This window comes from Ambystoma mexicanum, chromosome 14 (assembly GCF_040938575.1).
Source record: "Ambystoma mexicanum isolate Mex_15411 chromosome 14, UKY_AmexF1_1, whole genome shotgun sequence".
NCBI lineage: Eukaryota > Metazoa > Chordata > Amphibia > Caudata > Ambystomatidae > Ambystoma > Ambystoma mexicanum.
The window spans coordinates 642501305-642524115 of record NC_090940.1 but is presented as its reverse complement, the minus strand read 5'-3'; positions in this window follow the sequence as shown (position 1 = coordinate 642524115).

Here is a 22811-nt window from a genome sequence, read left to right as displayed (position 1 = left end):
TTCCGTCAGTAGGTAATACTCCCTTTCACGCACAGGGGAATATTCCTGCGAGCCAGAGAAGCCAGAGTAGAGGGGCCCTACCTGTCCATCCTCAGAGTCCTGCGCTCACCATTGAAGAAGCATCAGCACTCGAAGCCAGACCTGCGCCTCCGTGGGAATCAGGTGAGCGTGACATAAACTACTTTGTCACAAATGCCTTTCACCAATTCAGAGGAAGGTAAATTTGCTGTTTTTGGATGAAGGTGCATAATTGATTGAAATGGGTGAACTGTATGAATTATTATGCTCTCATACAAATTGAGCTGTTGCAGGATTTTTGGTAATGGAAACAATTCCAAATTATTTGTAATTGCACTTGAAGGAGTGTGGTTGTTGTCTAATTTTGCAGTACAGTAACTGCAACATATTAGGTGTTCAGTTATTTCATATTTGCTTTCAGCTAAAAGGTACAAAGCTAATTCAAACCATTTACAGTCTTCATTGTTTTCTATTTTGTATGCTATGTCCACATATTTTGTGTTCCTTTTGTAAAACGTTCTGCGGCAACATACACACACATGGTTTGGTACTTCAGCCGATGACCTTTTAAATTTTAGTATTTCTTTTCTGTATGTGTGTAATAGAAGGTTGCTATGTGCAGAATTGTCGCTACTATGCTCTAAAACTGTTGCATTTTCTATTTGGCTCTCAGTTACAAAATACCTTTTCTGAATACGGTCCATTTCTTCTTGTAGGTATTTGGGTGTACCATGCAGAAGAGTGGTATTTAAATTGCCTAATTCTGAAGCTGGACTTTTTGCACAATATATTTTATACACTAAATTTCTTACTTTGGAATGATGTACTGATATTCTTTTGATATCATGGAAGGTACTTTTGCAAATATGCCCAGAAATGCAGGCTAATGAATGCCCTTTTAGCCCTGTGTCTTTCCGCAATGCACAAATATCCATATTTTGCAGCACTTTCATTTTACTTTTGTCTTTACCTTTTACATATTGATTGAGGAACTGGCGTAAAGATTTGAAAGCTTTGTTTGGAATGGCACACATTGATGTGCATGGCCATTTGTATACTGGACGGTGTGGTTCTGCTGAATCGAGAGGTAATTCTCAGTTTTCAGAAGATAGTTTTGTAAGCAGTGTTTCTTGTTCCATGATGGTAGTATTGATTTTCTCATACCCTAGTCCATTGCTATGGATGGCAATTGTGTTTGTTTGATTTTGTTTGTATGCTTCTTCATTAAAATATGGCTCTGTGGCTGTTTTGTGACTCCATTCACCACCACACACACGCAAAAAAATATTTTTGCTCACATTCCATTTATTGCTGAGTTGCATTTGTAGTTTGGTACTTAGTTTTGTTAGTGCTTTCATCCTTTTTAACACTAATATGAACAACTTCCTTTTGATAAGGATTGCACTGTCCACGAGTGCTTGTAGAATTAACTTTCTACAGTACATTTTAAGGGGTGAGGATGATTTTGGTCCTCTTATTATTAGATTCTGAAGGACTCTGTGACGAAACATTTTTGCTAAAATACTTTTTTACTATGGGTTCTTCTTACACTATCAGGATTATTAGGAACATTGTTAGCTGTACTGGCAGCCGTTTTTTTGACAACATTTCTGTGTTTTGTGACAATTTTTGATGGAGGAGGTACAGTTTTGGTAGTTGAGACTTCTTTTATTATGTTACCCAACTGCATTAGGTGGTTTGTATCAGGATTCTCCACTAACTCTACAACAGGTGGATGCTTACATTGGGCACCTTTATTTTTATTTGCTCTAATTCTGCGTTCCTTTCTACGGAGCTGCTTTTTGGTAAGCATTCTGTGGTGTCTGTTGAGAAAAAAAAGTATACTTTGGTCTGTTGTCCAATGTATGTGTGCTGTGTGCACGTGTACATAAATATGATGGGGAAGCTCTTTGGTATGATGTGTCAACGCACAGTGACCCCTAACTATCATTTGGGAAGGATACTTTACTGTTTGCATACTAGTATAATGTGCTTTAGATGAGAGTACAAAGTGCCCTACTTGTGGCGAGAAACAATATTAATAACCGAAATGCCAAAAACTTGCTACCACAACTTATTTTCACAATGTAACCTTCTAAGGATTTCCTATGTTATTTCAGTACCAAACACACAGGGATTTGTCAGCCATTGCACCTGCTATTCTTTGTTCAATAAATGGATATTTGTAGGTAGAATGGTTTACAAATGAATGCTTGCTTTGGTGCCCAAAATAAACAAATAACCAACGTAGCCTCTTTAATAAGTAGTTACAGTATGAAGGTTGTACTGTACTTATATTTATGTGCAAGATGACCAGGTTCCTTCGGATACGTCGTCCGCAGTGTAGATGCTGTTGATTCTCAGGAGAGTAGTCTTCACTGTGAATTAAAAAAACAATATCAATTACTTTGTGTGTTTGCAGCGGTCATGATACTGCAGACTTTACTTGTACTTCTTTCGTCAGAGGATTCAACTTTCATATTTCAACCCAGTCCCCGTGCACATTTCACTTCTCTCTATGCAGTCTTTGCATACTACTTTGAATATGGTACTTGAAAGTCCTTGAAAATAAACTACATTTTTTAAGGGTTTGCAAATGCCTTGGTCTTTACGAAGTGTAGTATGCATAGGAGAGAGGTTTGTAAGCGATAGGGCAAAGTACTAGATGGGCAAACATTTTGTGCTTGTTAATTGAAAGCACGATGTCCACAAATCGGGAGACCCTCTGAAGGACACGTCAGCACCACCATCGGGAGCGCTTACTGTTCTCATACGTTCGCATTGCAAGTAGCATTACTGTAGGCCCTACAGAGTACAGAACTCCGACATTTTCACATACAAAATTGAGGTCTGCCCTAAATTATACATCTCAACTCACACGCTTTTGGTGGGTGTCAGCCGCCTTGTAAAGGGCAGACTCACCCGCCAAGCCTCCTGCACGGCCATTCATTCCAATGGCCGTCTCACCCGCCAAAAACAAAATCGGCTGATTTCACCCGCCTTTAAGACAAAAATGGTTGTTAGCTATGCCGAAATAGGCATGCTTGCAACGGATGCACAGGTTATGTGGAAGACAGTAAGCAGTCATGCGATTTGTGAATGACAAATCGTCAATCTTGCACTTTAAAAGGGGGAGCGTTGTTATATGTTCCCTATGGAAATGTACCAGCATTATTTTATCCATTTCAAATCAAAATGCTTCCACATGCACTCTGATTAAAATGTACATACCTGTACTCTATACTGATGCATGCGGACATGCATGGAGGTGTACGTAGAAATTCGCAATCCTTGCACCGTAGCTTGTGAAGTAGGTGCTTTGCAAAGGTATTCGACTTCCATTCAGAATCATCGACAGTAATTTTGAAGTGCGCAATGTTGATGACAGAGTTAAAATTAGCGATGTTCTATGTGATTGGTGGATGATTGTGCGACCGCTTAGTTGTGTCCAATGAGGGACACGCTGTGGTACCGCTGTAGAAAGGGTGGAAGGACTGGGTAAGAGTTACGTGCCGCACGTAGGCAACGCTTGTCCGCTGATAGGGCGTGTCACATATGGGTTTCTACAGCAAATGCTGCATGGAAAGACGACTGTAGGCATCAGCCAATCAGATGTTCACATTACTCTTTTGCGTCAAAAGACGGTGCGCACATAGAAAATGGCAGAGGTGGAGAGGGTCAGGGTTTTGTTGCTTGGAGACATTTTTGTGCAAGGCTTACAACACTATGCCGAGAGTAGACATTTGGCACACCATTTTGATGTGCGAGGAGTGGAGGTGGTGTGGAGCGCTGACACTGATGCCAATGCTGCGGCAATTTGGCAAGTTTGCAGAGACATGCGTAGAATGACCACTCCTCATGTGGTAATTTTGCACTACGGTGCTTGCCACTTGGGATACCTGACTTCACGTACTTTGTTGGCAGATTTGGCACAGTTCGTTGAAGCACTCATGACCATCTTCCCAGCATCTAAAGTTATTTTTTCTGCTTTACTCCCAAGACTACAATGGAACAACACTATTGTGTTCTGTCCAGATCAAAGCATCGGGAGGTGTATCATCAATCGCGGCATGCGTGCATTCATGCTACGAGTTGGTATGTTTTTTTTTGTAGCCATGATAACATTGCTCCAAGCAATGCGCATTACTTTGAAGGAGATGGTGTTGCGCTATCCTCTTTGGGAAATGCGATGTTCTTTTGGAACATAGGGCTTGCTTTAGAGACGGTTCTGTAATGTTTGCAAGATTAAACCAAGGACAAAAAATACAAAAAATACATAAAATACTATGGGCCTCATTATGACCCAGGCGCTAAGTGTTTAATGGCGCCGTAAAAGGCTGCGGCGCCATTAAACACTTAGCGCCTAATTACGAGGTCCCTTTGCGGGACCCGACCTTAACGGCTGGTTTTACCAGCCGTTAAAGTAGGGTGCCGCAAAGGGACCTTGGTGCTAATTACGGTGCCGCAATTTGCAGCACCATACTTAGCGCTTTCCCCATTCCCATTGAGCCCTATGGGGCAAAAATGGGAATGGGGAAGGGCCCATGGTGAATGGGGAATTACCACCCGGCCAACCTTGGAATGGGGCGGTAATTCCACCATTCACCATGGCGGACCCCGGCATGGACCATGGTGCTAATAGCACCATGGTTTAGCGCCGGGGTCGTAATGAGGCCCTACATGTCTGTACGATATGTGGCCAAACATTTTTTTTTAAAAAAAACCTCTCTTTTCAGAGCCTACCTTAAAGGGGAAAAAGGGGAATAGTACTTTAATGTACCGTCATCACTCTCTGATCCTGTACATGTCCGGGAACATGGCGGTAGTTAGCAGCCAGCACATATCACCACCGGGGATTGAAGGGTGGAGCTGCATGTAAATGAGAATGAGCTGAGCTAGGGATTGGTCCATAAAGTTCGGTAGGTGTGTTCTGACCGATGTACTTTAGTAAGACTGTCTTCTACCTCACAGGACACCACACAGCCATGGCTCTGCGTGCCCGAAAACAGATTATCTGGATTGTGGGAGACTCATGGATACATTGGTTGAAGGTGCATGCAGAAAGCTGCAGTTTATCTACAAATCTCGGATTTCCACATGCGGAAGTGCACTGGCATGGCGTGCGTGGCATGAGATGGCTGGACTTGATACCTCTTTGTGTTACTTTACAGACAGAGCGTCCTCCAGATATACTCATCATCCATTGTGGAGGAAACAGTTTAGGCCATGTATCTGGAATTTCTTTACAATTTGCCATGAAGGAAGGACTTGCGACGCTCATGGACATGTTTCCAAATTGTCACATACTTTTTTCCCGTATTGCCCAAAGACAAATATGGTTGCGTTCTTCTGCATTTGGTCCACAAATGGAGAAAGCGAGACACAATGTGAATAAGGCTGTGTGTGCTTTTTTAAGAGATGTTGGCATGTCCTCTTTCCACAATGAAAACATTGTGTTTCGTAGCAGTTTCATTTTCCGCAGAGATGGGGTCCACCTCACATATGCTGGCAATCATATGTTTCTTCACAATTTAGAAAATGCATTGCGCCCTCTTTTGCAATCACACTAACCTATCTGACAATCCGTTTCCCCAATCCACTGTTTTTGACCCACATAACACCCCCCACGAAAAGGCTCTTTTCAGAGACACCACTTACTCCCAACGTACACTTTATTGCGTTTGCTCCACTTGCACCCTCCCTTTTCCCCTCTACAACTGTCCGCAAACTTTTGCGGCACTCCGCAGGGGTCTACAGCCTTCACTTCATAGTTCTATTGTTACACTGCGAAAGGCGGCTCTGAAAAGAGCCTTTTCTGTCATTTTTGTTGTTTTTACGTTCATTGATTAACAGCACTCGACACACTAGGAGAAGAGGCGAAAGGAGGGTAAGGAAGGGATACCAGCCACGGGGTTAAGAAAGGGCAACTGAAAAGACAAATATTAAGGGTGATCTTCATTTAGGTAAGGTGCAAATCTTCTGGTGCTCGGTGACTGCAGCCTCAAAAGCACTTTGAAAACTCTCCCCCCTGCAGAGTACTGCGTCACAATACGTGCACACTACTGTCACCTTTGAAAGGTAAGGGTCCACAGCATTGCAAATGGCTTGTGAAGCAGCTGGAGGGAGGCGCTCCCCCACAGGAGTATCTCTTGTGGTGGGAGGATCGAATTCCGAGGATGCTGTGGAGGAACTCAAACGACTACACTCTTCACATGGCACCACCTTGCGAATGTCCGCAGTGTGGAACGAAGTGAGCTGTCGCTTCATGGTTGTCGTACCAAAACTGTACACTCCAAATCTCCCGCGACTCAACACCACATTGCACTGGTTACACTTCACCAGGTTCACACATGCTTTTGGTACGTTCCCATAAACGGAAAACAACCGCCACACCCACGACTCCCGCTGAGTGCTCCTAGTGCGGAGTTCCTCCACTTCATTCTCTTCCTCCTCTTCTTTCTCAATCTCTACATCCTCACCCATATATCTCTCTCTGCAGGCCCTTGGTGAGGTGGTGATGGTGGCGGGTTTGGCGGTGGTGCAGAGGCTAATAACCCCACAGCAGCATGGAAGCCATACCGATTACTTTCCTTTTGGTCACTACAGCAGTAAAGGCAACGCACCTCAATCTGCTACAGCTAGAAGACAATGAAGATGCACTCGGGGGTGTGGCCTTTTGTAGTGGTGCAGGGGTGTGCCTTGTGACCGTCTTCATCCCTACAAAGCGGTACACACATTTTACATGGCAACTCCTGAGGTTGGCCTACTGTTTGGGATGTGATAAATTACATTTTTACACTCCACAATACTTTGGCTTGTGTCTAGAAGGTCATTTTTATTGTTACGGAAGCACACAAACCGTGGAAACTAGGCCCCATGCTCAGCGTAGGTGTGGTCACAAGATGACGTCCTCAACACATCCGCCCTCGTAATGAAAGTCCCCTGGACAGCAAATACAAAGAATCAAACATGCGCATGCCCACAAGTGTCCTATGGACAGTGTTCGGGTTCTCAAACTACGTCAAAGTGCGACACAAGAGAGATGGACAGTTAGGAACTGGTGCGATGTTTGCAATACTCACGTTTGTACTGTGCATGTGCACGCATGCTATGTTTACTGTACGGACAGTTCCAGTGTCCTTAGGACAACTCCATTTTGTTTGCCTACGAACTTGCCGGCCACCGTGCCTGTTCTACGGACGGCACCATTTTCTGCTCTATCCTTTTTATCCTGTCTTCTTCTGTCTCATTTGTTGACCTTTCTTCTTTACTTTCCTGGTCTGTTAAAAAAAAAAATACATAGGTTCAAGGCCTCTAAAATACTGGTCACTATTTTGCAAATGCAGAGCACTCACACCCGCGCTAAAAATACTACACTGGCTACCACTAAAACAGTGAATAAAGTTCAAGTCCATGTGCATCACGCACAGAGCAATAAACAAACAAGGCGCAGAATTCCTAACCGACAAACTACGCCTACATCAACCGACAAGAACACTAAGATCAAGCACCGACATACGCCTGGAACCAAAACCCTACAACAGAAAAAAACTTGGAAGATCGTCTTTCTCTCACCAGGCACCCAAAACCTGGAATGACCTACCTAAGAATATACGGAACACAACAAACCACCTAGCGTTCAGGAAACTCCTCAAATCATGGCTCTTCACAGGTAACCACCAGAATGCGCAGACATTAAAACAACGATGAAACTAACTCCAATCCCGGCCACTCTCAATCTGGACAAACACTCAAACCAAAGAACTAACCACTCGACAGAGCATAAGATACCATGGAAAATAGCCACAAAAGGAAGACTCCAGAGACTGATCACGTACTTAGACCCAGCCGAAAGCCCTCAAGTGACTCACCCACTCGCACTTACGGGACGCACAATATCCAGACCGGCAGACGCATTTAGATAGAATTGAGAATATTAGCATGGCCACACTTTATGGAATTGTGGAGATTGGCCTGCGTCGCATCGAGAGGGGACTTTGAATGCTAGCATGCCCACCCTTAGATAGAATTATGAATATTAACATGTCTACACACAGATAGAATTGAGAATATTAGCCTGCATCGCATCTAGATAGGACCATGAATGTTGGCATGCCCGCACCTAGGTGAAACCTGAATGCCGACATGCCCACACCTAGATAGATTTGTGAATATTAGCCTGCGTCGCGTCTAGATAGGACTTTGAACGTTAGCATGTCCGCACCTATGCGAAACCTGAAGACTAGCACAGGCCACACCTAGAGCTGTGGACATTGGCCTGCATCGCATGTAGATGGGATTGATTGAAGGATAGCAAGCCCGCGCCCAGATGAAACTTGAATGTTGGCGTGTGCCACATTTGGAATTGTGAACACCAGCCTGCGTAGCATCCAGATAGGGTTGCGAGTGATAGCATGCCCACACCTGGACAGATTTCTGGACGCTAGCTTGCGCCACATCTGGATGGGACTGTGAATGCTGGCTTGCCCACACCCAGATAGATTTCTAAACATTGGCCCGCACCGCATCCAGATAGAGTTGTGGGGGTCAACTGGTGCCACACTGGGACAGAACTGCAAATGCCAACATGTCAAAGGTCAGGTAAGCACCTAACCAATATAAGCTCAAACTCTGCATACTTATCTCACTCAAAAAACTCACACAACCATCTCTCGCACAACAAGCCACAAGCACTTCACAACACTGCAACAACACATAAGCCGGACCAACAGCACATGCGGCCTGTCACCGATCCAATACCCGCACCAAAGCTCAGCATCTGGTGTATACCGAGTTGAAGCACCTCACATGTGTGCCTCAACTATTTTGGTGCATTCAAAAATGTAGGCTGGGTGGTTTTATTATCTGACCAGCACAATATGAACATTGAAAAGGTGCAGTGTAGCAAAACGTTACCCTTGTCGTGACTTCTTAAAGTACTTTCCTTAGGGTCCGGTGGCAGCTCATGATGCACATGCATGGGGCAATGGCAGGCCTCAAACACACAATTAATTTGTATACCGGAAGATAAACTGTGGGATGCTGCTAGTTCTTTCTATCCTACTTCAGTTTCCCTGTATGTGCCGCTCAGTTAGATGCATTGGGTCGGCATATGTATTGTTTGTTGTAGCACAAGTGTGTATTAAGTCTAGATTTGTGAGCTACGTATTACGTGTGTAACATTACACAATCACCCCTGACATCTTCTTATCAACATACAAGATAGAACCCCTTGTAGGTAGGGCTTTTTTAGGAATATTATTTTCACATGTGATGTCATGAGTGATGTCATCAATGATATTTGTGATGTCATCTTTGATGTCCTGGGTGTTAGTGTTAGCAATGCACGTAGATGGTGCGAGTTATGGTTGCTTAGCTTACTGTAATGGGGGAATGTGCAGTGGTGTTTCATTGCACTGTGAAGTGTCACATTCCTTTAGTGACATTTTATTACTGAATGTACATATATATGTATGGCAGGGAAGGAAAAGAAAGGGGCTAAACAAGTGATGCCGTCATTGATGTCATCATTGACATTTGAGATGACATCTTTCATGGTCTGGGTGTTAGTGTTAGCAGTGCACAGGGGTGGTGGCAGGGTTGGGGGCTTAGTTTACCATAACTGTCGAATTTCAGGGGTTTTTCGGTTTTAATTTGAAGCATAAAGGGGAGGTGGAAAGTTTTTTTTAGTGATGTATACAGGTTTTTGTTAGGGCAATTTAACCATAACGTCCACTCAACCGAGTTTTTTTGTGTGTGTATATATATATATATATATATATTTTCTGTACACGGGCCTGGTTCTGGGCTCATTAGTGGCACAGGGGGAGGTATCTAAGTGGCACAATATTAGTCTGAAATACCGCTGAACAAAGAATACATTAAACTGTTGTGTGACAGCTTGATTGCGTAGGGAAGGAACAGCCTGTGTTAAGGGTGGCCTCTCAATAAACCGTTACAGCCTGAGATTTTATTGCAGGCGTGAGACTTAAGTGTTAGGATTGAATTCGCCTTGGTTTGGCAACTGTTAACCACTAGAATTCATTATAAAATGCCACTCCCAAAGTGTATTTTGCATCCAGTGCTCTGTTTCTCTTGAAACTGAGAGTAAAAGTGAAGGGTAAAGGCTATTTCACATTCATTCATGCTTCAAAATCACACTGCGCTTTCCGAATGTTTAAAATCACATGCAGGGGACCAGCAACAAGTGTGTGTAAGTGTGGGTGCTCCCCTGCGTGATGCATATAATATAACATGAAATGACCCTGAGTGTTTCAACCAAAACACACTTAGGGGATCCTTTTATAAAAAAACAGAAAATGGTGACGTTCTGGGGGTTTACTTGCATGCAATTCTCATCACTCCCAAAGCTCAAAATCATCTTTACTCTTCAGTTTTAGTGTCCGCTTTGCGCAGAATAAAACGCTGCCTGCAAATTACACTTTGCAGGCAGTGTTTTATGACGGATTACAATTGAATGCACCTGCTGTTGCGCAAGCACAATTACATGGTCTAATCAGTTTGAAGGGAAAAGGAAAGCAAAGTGGAGATGTCAACACTGCTTTGCTGCCATTCTATGCCTCAGAATGGCGCAAAAACGAAATGGAGCTGAAAGTGTAAAGGCACTTGTAATTGTCATTATTTATAGAGCGCTTATACACAGGCGAAGTGCTTCAAAGCGCTTCAGGCGGGATGGGAACAGGGGAATACAGACTCATTGCATCAGGTACCTTCAAACCTTGTGAAAAGGAAACCGTTAGAAACCGAGACTCAATCACTGATACACTCACAGGGCCCAGAGTCCCCAAACCCCAGACAGAGGAGGAGCTGAAGACAGAGCCTTACGCTGTCATTTTCGGGTTGCGAATAAATACAGGCATCTCTGCTCATACACTTGACGCTCAATATTTTCTCACCGCCGCTCCCCCATGTGAGGTTGCTTTCAAGGCCCACGTGGAGGGGGCGGCGCCTTAGATGTTACAGAGTGATGATATGATACAGTGTCAAGCGCTGGAACCTATACCTTCCCCTGACATTACATTACTTCCTTATACAAACTATGCTAGATGTCATAAAATCAAGCAGTCTATGCCCAAGAAAAACCTGGTGTCCTGTGAAGACCTCACGAGTGAAACCATGCACAGCGCATTCTAAAATACATGCTACTCAACACAAGGTCACTTCTTAAACATGCCACTGAAGTGGCTGCTCTCATTGAAGAGTGCAATTAAGACATCGGAGCCCTCACGGAGACATGAAGTCATGAAGCAGCCGATCCAGCACTGGCGCTGGCTCTACCCAAGGGTTACCGCATGATTAGGCAGGATAGAGCTGAAAACAAAGGGAGAGGAGTAGCCCTTATCATAAGATACGAGCTTAAAACATGGGAAAGCAAGATTAATACTATTCCAGGAACAGAACTTCTAATGGTTAAGGTGGCAATCAGTGCTGAAACCTCACTTAACATCCTTTTACTTTACAGAGCCACCACGTCAGACCCTACCTTTCCAGTCTTAGTGAGCAGACTCTTGCTATCTTTTCTGAAACCCAATACTAAACTAAATCTCCTAAGTGATTTTAATCTTTGGTTGGGTTGCAATACAGATGCCACCGTGAAAGTGATGGAGAGTTCGCTCGACTCACTGGGCTTCTCCCATTGTATTAGAGATCCTACCCACATTAAAGGACACACCTTGGACTGGGTCTCTTCTCTTATAGTGACCCTAACAGATATAGAGGAAATTCAGCAAGCTATGATCAACAAATTAGATCAAATCAGAGAGGTAACAGAGGAGAAAAAACTCACTCTAAGTAAACAAAAGCTGGAAGACAATGAATATATTCCTGCCAATAAGGACAAGGAGCAGCAAACATTTAATTTCGCACCAATTTTGGAAGCAGATTTAGCTAAAACCATTGCTCAACTCAAAAGTATGTGCTGCAAGGGGGACGCTTGCTCCGCTATTATGATCAAGGAATGCTCCCCCATCCTGATCCCAGCAAATTACCAAATTTGTTAATGCCTCCTTTGCACAAAATTGAGTTCCAGACGATATAAAAAACAAATTAATCATCCCATTTTTGATGAAACTGAACCTTTGCCCACTGTTACTATCCAACTATAGGCCTATCATGAACACCACTTTTCTGCTTACATTTTTGGATAGAGTCTCTTATAATCAAATTTCAGTATTCCTTGAGCAGAATCAAATCCTCCACAATTATCAATCTGGATTTTAAAAAAATCACAGAACCGAGACTGCTCTTCTAGCTTTAAAATCACACCTCCTTCAAGGTATGGACAAAGGTCAAATTTCCCTACTTATGATCCTAGACCTTTCGGCAGCCTTTGTTAAGGGACAATGCCAATTTCTCCACTGAGGCGACCCAATGGAACTCCTCCTTTCTGGAGGGTAGACAAGTGAGAGTTGCAAGCGACCTTGCAGAAGCTAAACCAACCACTCTCCTGTACGGGGTTCCACAAGGAGCATGCGTTTCCCTGTGTTTCTATAACATTTTTATGATCCCTTTCTTTTATATGCTCAAAATCGATATTAATAAAGTGTACCAAAGGATACATAATTGGATGGTGGCCAACGGCCTGGCCATCAATAGTTCAAAGACCAAACTCTTGCTTGTTGGTTCAGAGGCCAAACTTGAGAAACTATGCCCAATATACAATAACTTCAATATAGACAGCTGCAATATTGAGGTTATGAGTAAGGTGGAGATCTTGGGTATCCATCTTGACAAAAATATCTGAAAAAACTATGAGACATTAGCCAGGGCCATAATAGGATCCAAATTGGACTATTGTTGTAGCTTGTTACTGGGCATCCCTCAATCTGACTTTCAACGCCTCCAGGTCATTCAAAATGGAGCGGTTAGGGTCGTTAAAGGCCTCCAGAGGAGAGACCATGTATCGGATGCAAGAAGAAGTCTTCACTGGCTCCCGATACAGGGCAATGTCTTCTTTAGGCTATTACTTATCACCCATAAATGCCTGATGGGCCAAATGCCAGTTTACCTCATGGAAGCCATTATACTAAAACACAGCATCCGTTCCCTGAGATCAGACAATACCAACCTTCTTAACACCATTCGCTGTAACACCAATAAGGCACGGAACAGAGCCTTTGTTACAGTGGCTTCTCTGGCCTGGAATGCCTTAAAGCCTGCATTAAGAACCATATCCTCGACAGAGAATTTCAAGAAACAACTTAAGACTGTGCTCTTCTCCTAGTCCTACCCATCCAGATGTTTCCTCTGCTCCTTGGGGCCCCTGCCCACCTAGTTGTTCTGTTGTGTTGTGTTCAGTGTATGTGAGTCAGCGCCTGTAAACCCTTGGGTACCAGGTGCGCTTTACAAATACATAAACATAAACATAAACATAAACGATCTTGCAAAAATGACTAGCAAACTTGGCCAGACGGCCTTACTACAAGTGCAGGTGTAAGAAAAAAAGGAGGAGTGTAGGGGGAGGAGAAGGAGAAGAACATATTGGTCCTCATTACGACCCAGGCGCTAATGTGTTAACGGCGCCCTAAAAGGCTGCAGTGCCGTTAACCTATTAGCGCCTAATTACGAGGTCCCTTTGCGGGACCCGACCTTAACAGCTGGTTTTACCAGCCGTCAAAGTAGGGACCCGCAAAGGGACCTTGGTGCTAAGTACGGTGGCGCAATTTGCGGCACCGTACTTAGTGCCTTCCCCATTCGTATTGAGCCCTATGGGGCAAAAATGGGACTGGGGAAGGGCCATGGCGGCATGGGGAATTACCGCCCCGCCAACCTCGGAATGGGGTGGTAATTCCCCATTCTGCAATGGCGGACACCGGCATGGACCATGGTGCTAAGAGCACCATGGTCCTCCGCCTGGGTCGTAATGAGGCCCATAGTCTTTAAGCTACTATGCTCTGCCAACAATGTTTCAAAGAGTACAAGTGCGTGACAGATGGTAAGGCGATAATGGGGGGCAGGGAAGAGGAGTAGAACATACAGAAACAAAAAGCGACCGTACTAAGCCTGGCTGACCAGGCCGGGTACATTCTAGGTAACGTAAGTGCCAGACATGGAGTGAAAGGGAGTGAGGGGACGGGATCAAGTGCGCCCAGTGCAAGGCTCTGGGTTAAGTGCTGAGAGGTTACCATTCTCAAGAAATGAGGAGGTGCAGCAGGCGACCAGTCAGCAAACGAAGCTGAGAGGGTTAACAACGGAGAGGGGGAGAGAGAAGGAGAAAGAGAAGAGGAAGGTCTTGAAGAGTTCCTGCAATTTAAGGTGATCAGGCTCAAGAAGGAGAGAGGCAGGAAGACTGTTCCAGATGGAAGCCCCAGCAGAGGAAAGAGATCTACCCCAAAATCTCTATTTTGAAAATCGGCTCACTCGTAGAGCGTTGGAGGATGATGAGCAAAGGCCTCTAGAATGAGAGTATTTAGGGAGAGAGAGTTGTAGATGGTGCGAGCTCCGGCCTCAGAAGGCCTTCTGGACTATGCAGAGGGTCTTGAAATTGATCCTTGCAGCCATTGGGAGCCAGCGGACGGATTTCAGTGCCGGAGAGATGCTGTTCCAGGGCTTGAGGCCTAGGATAAGTCTTGTGGTTCTGTTATGGATGAGTTGTAGAGGTCGGAGAGTGGAGGTAGGAAGATCGAGAAAGAGACTGTTGCAATAGTACAGTATAGAAAGAACCAGGGCTCTGGAGATGGTGAGCCTCTGGGGGAAGGTGAGAAAAGGTCGAAGACCTCTGAGGAATTGCAGCTGGTAGTGGGATTTTTTAGAGATCTACAGGATTTGAGAGGAGAAGGAGAGATTGGAATTGAAGATGACTTCTAGGTTTTTTTGCCTCTCTAGTGGGGGAGGGCACAGGGCAAAGGGAGACCAGCCATAGTGACAATGGGAAAGCAGGAGCGGGGGTCCCAATCAGGATGATCTCTGGCTTGCTGGCATTAAGGCAGAGATCATTCTCAGCACACCAAGACTGAATTGCAGAAAGACAGTCAGGGATGAAGGAGGAGGAGGAGGCAGAGGGTAGCCTGAAAGAGAGCTGTGTGTCATCCGCATAACACTGAAAGTTGGAGGTGAAGGCAGAGATCTAGCGGGCCAGGGAGGCCATGTAGACATTGATGAACCAGGGGGATAGGTTAGATCCGTGGGGGATACCACAAGTAGAGAGAGTGATAGCGAAGAGAAAAGACCCCAGTTTCACCTAGGAAGGATGGTCAGAGAGAAAGGAGGCAAGCCTTGTCAGGGCCTGATCTGTGATCGCCAGGGTGTCACGTAGACAAGATATCAGGATGTTGTGATTTACTGTGTCGAAAGCAGAGGAGAGGATGAGAAAAATGAGGACAGAGAGAGAGAGGGTTAGAGTCAAGATTTGAGAAAAGGTTTTCACAGGTGTTCAGAAGAGCAGTTTATATGCCTCTGGATGATCTGAAGCCTAACGGATGTCCATGGAGACAACCAACAGATTCTGTATGGAGGGTAAACTGAGAGATATCCAACTTCTCAAGGAGTTTTCCCAGGAAGGAAGTGATAGAGATAGGTTAGTAGTTTGATGGAATGGAAGGGTCTGCAGATGTTTTTTTGAGCAAAAGGTGCACAAGAGAGTGCTTGAGAGAAGTGTGGAAAACTCTGGTATGCTATCATTTTCCTCATCACTCATTATAAAATTACCATCTTAGTGGGTCATTGTCCAAAAAATGCAATTTGCATGCAGAAGACTGCCAGCGTTAGCACCTGCACGCTATTGGGTTACCAGCATTTCATGTTAAAAAATCACAAAGCGAAGTGTAAACGAAGAGAGTAAAAGTAGGCAAAACCCCCCCTACACTTCCACTTTTACTCTCTGCTTTGTGGGAAGTAAAACACTACCAGCCAATTACATTTTGCATGTGATGTTTTATAATGGATTTCAATGTAATCGTAATCAACCTGCTATTTATCAGGTATTAGGTTACAGTGCATTTCATTATTTTCTATTGCTTTTACGCCTGAATGAAGAGCGTATGAAGGTGTAAAATCCTGTGCTTTTCCAAGATGGAGTAAGACATCAAAGCAGAGAAGCTAACTCCAGATTGGACTCTAAAAACCGAGACCAAAAGATCGGCTTTGCAGAATACGGCCCTGAAGGCTGCCCTTACAAGGTCGTCTTGTGTTCCTTGTGCCCTCTCCATATCAATTTTGGAGTGATCCCTTCCACACCCTCCTCCACTTTACAACCCACGCACCCTGCCACTCCGGACACTAACCAGTGCTGTTCATGGTCTGCAGGCCGCATAACCGAAAGCGCCATGAACAGCATGTTTCACTTTGCAATACGCTCTTTTGGGCATTGTTCTTCCTGCGTAGCAGCATACAGAATGCAAACTCTGTGTTGCTGCCGTCCTACACTTTGCAGCAGCATGAAAATGGCGCACAACATTAAATAGAGGCATACACACATTAACGGGGTAATTCATAGAATTCAGCGCACAAGTGGCACACGCGGCTGGTACACAGTGAGCGCATGTGGCAGTCTGCAACAGCCGCGTGCGCCAAAATCCATTTCTGTGCACAGCGTATTCGTGGAATTTGACATCCATAACCCGCCGTGGCACAGAGTGGCGCAGCAACCCTGCAGCAGTGCCAGTTACGCCCCAACCCCTCCCCGTGCGCCATTAACAGTGCACAAATCGCATACATGGCGCACAGGCCAGTGGACCAGCATACAGCCCCTCAACCGCGAAAACGTCTGTAAAACTCCCAGCGCACCCCTCCGAATATACGTACCCTGCTGCGCGTGGAGAATCACATACATTAGGCCCTGTGCGAGCTGGGTACGTGTATTTCGGGGGTGCGCGGGGAGGATCACATGCGATTGGCCCTGTGCGAGCGGGGTACGTGTATTTCGGAGGTGCGGGGGAAGTCTCACACGCGATTGGCCTTGTGCGAGCGGGGTACGTGTATTTTGGGGGTGCGCAGGAAGTATCAAACGCGATTGGCCTTCTGCGAGCGGGGTACGTGTATTTCGAGGGTGCGCGGGAAGTATCACACGCGATTGGCCTTGTGCGATCAGGGTATGTGTATTTTGGGGGTGCGAGGGAAGTTTTACACCCGATAAGCCTTGTGCGAGCGGGGTATGTGTATTTCGGGGGTGCGCGGGAAGTTTTAGAATTGATAGGCCTTGTGCAAGCGGAGTACGTGTATTTCGGGGGTGCGCGGGAAGTTTTACACGCGATAGGCCTTGTGCGAGCGGGGTACGTGTATTTCGGGGGTGCGCGGGAAGTTTTACACGCGATTGGCCTTGTGCGAGCGGGGTACGTGTATTTCGGGGATGCCCCAACGAATTGGCAGTGTGTGTCCTCCCAGGTGTGCCCTCTCCACCCTCCCCAGGGCCTGCAGGCAGACCACAACACAGGGGAACACACTGCACCCCTGGCCATGCCCCACAGGCCGCCCATCCACCCTGGCGAAGCCCCCCAGCCAGTCCACATGTCACCACGCACAAGTGAGCACTGACACATGTCCCCCAGCACCCCACCCACCCAACAATTGATATGCACCTGCCAGCAGGCCCCTAATCATGTCCCCCAGCACCCCCACCCACCCAGCATTGAGGGTCAGGGCCCGACTCATGTTCCCCAGCACCCCCACCCACCCAGCATTGATGGGCACCTGCCATCAGAGCCCGACTTATGTCCCCCAGCACCCCCACCCACCCAGCATTGAGGGTCAGGGCCCGACTTATGTCCCCCAGCACCCCATCCACCCAGCATTGACGGGCACCTGCCAGCAGGGCCCGACTCATGTCCCCTAGCACCCCCACCTACCCAGCATTGATGGTCAGGGCCCGACTCATGTCCCCCAGCACCCCCATCCACCAACATTGACGGGCACTTGCCAGCAGGCCCCGACTCATGTCCCACAGCACCCTCACCCACCCAGCATTGAGGGTCAGGGCCCGACTCATGTCCCCCAGCACCCCCATCCACCCAGCATTGACGGGCACTTGCCAGCAGGCCCCGACTCCTGTCCCCCAGCACCCCACCCACCCAGCATTGAGGGTCAGGGCCCGACTCAAGTCCCCCAGCACCCTCATCCACCCAGCATTGACGGGCACCTGCCAGCAGGCCCCGACTCATGTCCCCAGCACCCCCACCCACCCAGCATTGAGGGTCAGGGCCGGACTCATGTCCCCTAGCACCCCCACCCACCCAGCATTGAGGGTCAGGGCCCGTCTCATGTCCCCCAGCACCCCCATCCACCCAGCATTGACGGGCACCTGCCAGCAGGCCCCGACTCAGGTCCCTACCCAACATGTTATAAACATGCACATTCATGGGCCTCATTTCCACCAAAATGCCACTGCACGCCACCCCAGTCTTTAGAAACAATCAAGTTTCCCATCCCCCCCACAGTGAAAGGCCTATTACTTGTCAGTAACCAAAAGTCAAATATGCACATCAACACATGTCCGTCACACACACACACACTGGGTGCAAGTGATTGTGTAAACCCACATTGTGACATGCAGTAAACCAGAGTAAATACCACACATGGAAGTAAGAAATCAAAATGTATTGTGCACAAAAATAATAAAAATGATTCAAAGCATGTAAATAATCATAAACAAGAAAGAAAGGCATGTCCAAAACAAAACAAAAATAATGATGACACAATCCAAATGAATCCAAAATAAAGTTTGCCAAAAATCCTTGTCCACCAAAGTAAATCCAAAGGAAACCAAAATCCCAAAATCCATTGATCCATGGTGAGGGTAAAAGATGTAAGAAAAAAATCCACTGTCCAACTATGTACAAATATTGCAACAAGGGTCCATGAGCCCAACAAATGAACTGAAACCAATATATAAAACCCTACCTAATTTACAACTATATACAAAAACGTTGGGCATTGACCAAGCGTCCCAAAAGAAAAAAAAAGAAAGGAAACCTAACACTATCTAACTATATACAATGGCGTCGGGCAAGTCCTGCGACTCACTCTGTGATGCTGTGGTCCAGGGCATCATCGAACTCCATGTCGATGTCCCGGAGGCGGGCCTCTGCCCTGGCCCCGAGGTCTCGCAGGGATGCACTCATGGCCTGTTCCAACTCCCTGCAAGTTGCCTCGAGGCACTCAGCCCGCCTCAATGCCTGACGCATGGAGAACTCCGCCCTGACCATGGTGAGACGCACCTCTTCTGCCCGCCGTCGCCCTGCATCTATCCGCTGGCCCAACCACAGCCACACGGAAGACACTTCCAGTCCTGGGTCCTCCTGCCCTCTGGCCGATGCCTGCCCCTCCGATGTTGATGGCCCGAGCCATAATTGCTCCCACCTAGAGCCTGCTCCTGCTGCTGCTGGTGCTGTCCATGTGCCCTGTCCGATGATACCTGCACATCCTCCATCAGCTGGTCTCCAGTTGTTGGGGTGTCCACCCCTGCTGGACCGCCGACTCCCGACTGTGGCAGGGATGGGATCTCCACCAAGCTGGCTGTGTTGTTCAGGCCAGGTCCACAAGGGGCCCTGGTGGAATCTGGGCCGGAAGACGGCAGGGAGAACGACTGGCGCATAGTCTCCACAGAGGAGAGGTCCGCCAGAGTGCGCGACACATGTAGGAACCCAGAGACCAGGGCCCCTCCCAACAGTGCCACGTTGCCACGCAGCTCTTCGCGATGGCGTGCGTGCTCCCCCCAGGAAGCATGCACGTCATCACGAATGTCACGCGTGCGCAACGCAACACCAATCAGGACGGAGCCCATACCATCATGGGACTCCCCGTCCACAGGTAGTGGAGAGCCAGATGACGTGGGCCTCCCCCTACCTGCGGACGGGCCTGGAACAGGGCATCCCTGCTGGTGCATGGTGGTGCAGTCACAGGGTCAGGGACAGCGACATGCACAGGCCCCTCCGCGGTGACCTGTGCTGCCTCCTGACCCTGGCCCTGGACGGCACCACTTGTACCAGTGGTACTACCCCCATCAGGCCCCATGTGCCGCTCAGTAGCGGGCTCCTCCTCCTCTGTGGAGACCACCAACCTGGATGTCTCTGCACTGTCTTCTGCCATTGCAAGGCCCTGTGGGGGCTCACCCGGCCCTTCCACTACAGCCATAGTGGCAGACGCGGCACCAGTCCCCTCGCTCCCGGATGATGGCAATTCTTTGAAGGGTGGCTGGGCCTTGCGTCGCCGCCCGGTGGAGATATCCCCGCCGCTTAGCTCCACAGCACCGTCTCCGCCCTCTTCTTCACTCGACGCTTCGTAGAGGGAGACATAGAACACATGCATCAGGGTACTGTACAATAGTCCCCTAGACAGGAAGCAATAACACATGAGTGGCACTGTCAAACGGTGCTTCCATCCTGTCCCTCCACAACACATGGGTCAATGCATGCAACACACATGCAGAAACAGGCACGACGCATGCAATCAACATCAGCATCCATGTACAAGGCCCTCCATGGACATAAATGTTGCCTTTAAACTCACATGCATCATGGCTCATACTGATCCCATGCACACACATCACCGGAGGGTCATGCATCATGGCTCGTACACCACAGACACAGTGGATACAAGTGTGACCAGACTGCATAAGTGAATGTACACATTGTCACGGACATGTGTCATGCATCCATGGCGTTTCAAAGTCACACACACGCTTCTCAGACACACAGACATGTACACCAGACATGTACATGAGAGCAGCACCCATCTCTCACCCCCATCCATGTCCAAGAACAAGGACTGGCATGCATTCATGTGTGCATTCCGCATGCAGCTCCACATGTCTCATTGGAACACATGCACCATCCATGTGGTTCGTGCATTACTGTTCACACATGCATTACCATGATGTCCCGGCGCACACACATCCATACATGGCCTATGTTACAAATACAGCCAAGTAGCACACTGCAACATGCCCTGTTTCACACACCAATGCATGGCCACTTACCGCTCAACTCCAGACGGGTCGTCCTCTGAAGGATCTGGGCATGGAGCGCTGGGCTTATGTGTTCCAGGACCATCATCTGGATGTTGCTCAGGTGGACCCGGCACCCCTCTGCATCCTCTGCCTTCACGAGGCGCCAGGCCTTGTTGGGGGTCCTGGACCTGAGGTCCTCCCAGCGCTCCCGGACATGCTTGATGTTGCCACCCCCTCCGCGTGATTGACAACCACAACGTTCTCCCAGATCCTCTGCCGTCCTTCTTTGTCGGCACGCAATGGTGTGAAGAAGGTATCATAATGCCGCACGACATGCGCCACCAGGACACCAACTTCTTTCTCACAGAAGCTGGTGGCCCTCTGCCTCTCTGGCGGGGGGTCGCCAGTGGTCTCGGATGGTGTTTGCCCCGACATGGCGACCCCCGAGGCAGGTGTGGGTGGGCAACTGGGTCCTGGGGCTGGGCTGTGGAGCGATAGTATCCCAGTCGGGTGTCTTCTGTTCCAGCAGGGGTGGACACAGCAACTGGACCCCTGCAGATGGCTGACGTGCAGGCACCCTACAGCAGGGCACGTGGGCAGCAGGCAGCAGCAGATGGCAGGTGGGAGCGTGCCTGGGGATCTTGGGGTCAGGAAAATGGCCTTTTGGGCAGCAGCGTGGTCTTCCGTGTGTTTTCGCGTGGCCAGCTTGATACGGAGTGATTTGGCTCGTGAAAAAACGTGCACGTCAGAGCGTAATTTGAGGAAAGGCCCTTAGCGCGTAAGCGCATCTGTGACGTTACGCGCGCGGGCGTTTCCCACAACACCGGTGCATAGTGAATCAGCACGTGAGAAAAATGCACGTCAGCGTGCTATTGGAGGAAAGGGCCTTAGCGCGTATGCGTGTAACTGACGTTGCACGTGAGGGCTGGCTTAAAAGCTATGCGTATGACGCCATTTTCTTGTACCAGCTTTTTGTGGAGAGCGAGCGGGTGATTCTTGTACTTCTTGTCGGTTCACACGCGATTACTTCACAACGGTTCCAGTTCGTACTCCCTGTTTCCTCAGACAGTGTTCATTTCTTCTTTTGGCGGGGGTGTTGCCAACGCACACACACGCAACTTTTTCACATTCGTTTTCCAGGCAGACGGTGAGTCGCGCATGTATTTTCCAACTGTGGTTTCAGAGGTCATTGTAGGCTGCGTGTATCACGTATACGCTTATTTTTGTGTTTCTGGGTGCCACATCGTAGTGCAGGTTCTTTTTTCCACGCACGTGGTCTACCAGGGTTTGCGTGCACATTTAATTTTGTTTTAGGGGTGCCTGTGCGTTGCGTGATCCGTCATCTTCCCCCAGGGGTCACAGACAGCCTTGCTAAAGCACTAGGGTAGAAATTCCATCTAGTACCCTACCCCTTTCACCCCAATTGCCCAGGACAATTGTTAACTGCAACTCCCATACGCACAACATCAGTGCCATGGTTGGGAGGTGACCAAGCAGTAAGGGAGGCAAAGGTGGCCGAGCTCAAAGAGGTGGGCACGGTAGGGGACGTGGCAAGGATGTGCAGGGTGGCCCAAGAGGCCAGTGTGTGGACGACCAATCGGGGCCACCTACGCCCCCCCCCCCCCAATGGTTGGGGCAAATGTACCTAACACCATCCCAGCTCAGCCCTTGTTACGCCGGCCCATTTTGTCAACTGAACCGGCACAGGATGACTCCCAGGCTGACTTCCAGGTCACCAAGTCTAAGCCACGTGTGGTGGTGAAAGTTGCTGTCACCAGGCCACGTGGAACGTGGCAGCAATGTCATCTGCTGCCCCAAGTAGCCAGGGTAAGGAGGCTTCAGGGGCAGCTGCAGCTCAATCCATCCCAGCTCGGAGTCTCCCAGCCGGGACAGT